We start from the raw sequence: 3,473 nt of genomic DNA on the forward strand, positions 1-3,473 counted from the left end.
CTCCTGAGCTCAGGTGATCTGCCCGCCTTGGCCTCCTAAAGTGGTAGGATTGCAGGCATGAGCCATTGTGCCTGGCTCTACCTAATGTCACCTATGTTTAAAAAAATTAATTTTACCAGGTATGGTGGTATGTGCCTGTAGTCCCAGCTACTCTGGAGGTTAAGGAGGGAGGATCCCTTGAGCCCAGGAGTTTGAGGCCAGCCTGGGCAACATAGCAAGACCCCGTTTCATTAAAAAAAATGTTTTTAAAGCATGCATTGAAAAACAAGGTCAGAAGGAAATACAATACAATATTATCAGTGATGTTCTCTGGGTGGTTGGATAACAGGTCATTTTGTATTTCTTGGGTTTTTTTTTTCTTTTTTTTGAGACGGAGTCTCGCTCTGTCGCCCAGGCTGGAGTGCAGTGGCCGGATCTCAGCTCACTGCAAGCTCCGCCTCCCGGGTTTACGCCATTCTCCTGCCTCAGCCTCCCGAGTAGCTGGGACTTCAGGCGCCCGCCACCTCGCCCGGCTAGTTTTTTGTATTTTTTAGTAGAGACGGGGTTTCAGCGTGTTAGCCAGAATGGTCTCGATCTCCTGACCTCGTGATCCGCCCGTCTTGGCCTCCCAAAGTGCTGGGATTACAGGCTTGAGCCACCGCGCCCGGCCCATTTTGTATTTCTTCTTGACATTTTTCTACCGCTTTTAAATTTTCCTCCAACTAGATGTGTTTTTTGATCATCATAAATAGACCTTATAATAATGGACAACACCCCAAGCTCCACCAACTCAGTGGCCCCTCAGCCTGGCGGAAGGTGTGGGCTGTGGAAAAATGGGTGGGGAATGCTCTTCAGAAATATTTGGCAGTTGCAGTATGCTTGCTGCTGAGGGAAAACGCCTGGAAGGCCAGAACTAGCGTACACCCCCTGCCTCTTTGCCTTTGAGTTTCCCTCCGTGTTACTCCAGTTTCCCAGATTATTGGCTTATTTAGCAAGGAACACAGCAGCAGATATTTTTCCCAGGCAAATGCAGTCCAAACTTCTAGAGCAAAACCAGCTTCTTGTCCCTGCTCCCTGCCCCCTATTCCTCACCTGATCTTCAGAAAGAGTTTTCTGTTTACTTTCCACGACTTTCCCAGCTGCCTCTACCTGTCTGGTGCCTCTGAGAGTGTGGCCCACACTCCTGGGGTCCCGGCTGCTTTCTGGCTCACGGCTCCTGACACCCATAAGCCCTCCCTTCTACCTCCCCTGCCATGCTGGGACCACGTGGCTAACACCAGCTGCACTGTGGATAATGACATAGCCAGAGTCTGTCCCTTGGAAACATTTAGCGTGTTCCGTGGAGGAAAACCTTAGCTCATCTCAAGAAAGAGAAGAGAGTTAGGGACAGTGCAGTCATCTCTGGATTCCACAGGACTCTATTTCTTAGCTTTTTAAATTTTTTTTTTTGAGATGGAGTTTCACTCTTGTTGCCCAGGCGGGAGTGCAATGGCGCGATCTCGGCTTACCGCAACCTCTGCCTCCTGGGTTCAAGCGATTCTCCTGCCTCAGCCTCCCAAGTAGCTGGGGTTGCAGGTGCCTACCACCACACCCAGCTAATTTTTGTATATTTTAGTAGAGATGGGGTTCCCATACGTTGGCCAGGCTGGTCTCAAGCTTCTGACCTCAGGTGATCTCCCCACCTCGGCCTTCCAAAGTGCTGGGATTACAGATGTGAGCCACCGTGCCCAGTCCTTTTTTTTTTCTTTTTTTTTTTTTTGTTATTTTAAATATCATTAGATTTTTGCAGCCCTTAATTTCCCAAAGAATGAATTTTCTTCATGTGAATGGTATGGTAAGGCTGTCTCACAGGCACCTCACAGAAGCAGAATCATGCCTCTTCATAGCTTGGCATTAGTCACTTTCTCTGAATTCTTACTTTGTGGTTGGGATGGGCTGGATGGACCCTTAGAATGTGCCTAAGAGGGTGCCCCCGGAGCTTTGGGAGAGGGACTCATATTTAAGAATAGAGTGAGGGCCCGGTGCAGCCACTCACGCCTGTAATCCCAGCACTTAGGGAGGCCAAGGCAGGCAGATCACCTGAGGTCAAGAGTTCGAGAGACCAGCCTGACCAACGTAGTGAAACCCCAACTTTACTAAAATTACAAAAATTAGCTAGGCATGGTGGCATGCACCTGTAATCCCAAGTACTTGGGAGGCTGAGGTAGGAGGATCACTTGAATCTGGGAGGCGTAGGTTGCAGTGGGCAGAGATCCTGCCACTGTACTCCAGCCTGGGTGACAGAGAGAGACTCTCTCTCAAAAAACAAAAATGAGGCTAGGCTCGCTGGATCACACCTGTAATCCCAGCACTTTGGGAGGCTGAGGCAGGTGGATTACCTGAGGTCAGGAGTTCCAGACCAGCCTGGCAAACATGGTGGACCCTGTCTACTAAAAATACAAAAATTAGCTGGGTGTGGTGGCAGGCACCTGTAATTTCAGCTACTCAGGAGGCTGAGGCAGGAGAATCGCTTGAACCTGGGAGGCGGAGGTTGCAGTGAGCCAAGATTGTGCCATTGTACTCCAGCCTGGGTGACAACAGCAAGACTCTGTCTTTAAAAAAAAAAAAAAAAGTTAAAATAAACAAAACAAAAGAATAGAGGGGCCAGGCGTGGTGGCTCATGCCTGTAATCCCAGCACTTTGGGAGGCCAAGGAGGGTGGATCACAAGGTCAGGAGATCGAGACCATCCTGGCTAACACAGTGAAACCCTGTCTCTACTAAAAATACAAAAAAATTAGCCGGGCATGGTGATGGGCGCCTACAGTCCCAGCTACTCGGGAGGCTGAGGCAGGAGAATGGCGTGAACCCAGGAGGCGGAGCTTGCAGTGAGTGGAGATTGCACCACTGCACTCCAGCCTGGGCGACAGAGCAAGACTCTGTCTCAAAAAAACAAAAAAACAAAACCCAAAACCAAAACCAAAAAAAAAACTAGAATAGAGTGAGGACATCTGGGAAGGCTGAGGCTGAGGGGCTGGAAACCTGGCTTGAGAGAAGGATGAGGTGATGAGAGCTAGAAAGTTCGCTGCTGCCACAGCTGTGGCCACCCCCAGGCACCTCTCCCGCTCACACAGAACAGCCTGCGTCAATGTCTGCCTGCCTCTCAGCTGGGTGGACTGGGGGCTGTCTGTGGAGGTGGAGGCAGATCTCCCTGCTGTCCATGAGAAGTTCAAGGCAATGAGGCACGCCCACTCTGAGTCCCTGGCTGGGAGGAGGGTCAGGAGCCCTGTTCCTTATTTCTCTCCTTTTTTTTTTTTTTTTGTCACCCAGGCTGGAGTGCAGTGGCAACATCACAGATCACTGCAGCCTCAACCTCCTGGGCTTAAGCAATCTTCCCACCTCAGCCTCCCGAGTAGCTGGTACCACAGGTGCACACCACCACACCAGGATAATTTTTTTTTTTTTTTTTGAGACGGAGTCTCGCTCTGTCACCCAGGCTGGAGTGCAGTGGCCGGAT

Source organism: Theropithecus gelada, chromosome 16 (assembly GCF_003255815.1).
Source record: "Theropithecus gelada isolate Dixy chromosome 16, Tgel_1.0, whole genome shotgun sequence".
NCBI classification, from domain to species: domain Eukaryota; kingdom Metazoa; phylum Chordata; class Mammalia; order Primates; family Cercopithecidae; genus Theropithecus; species Theropithecus gelada.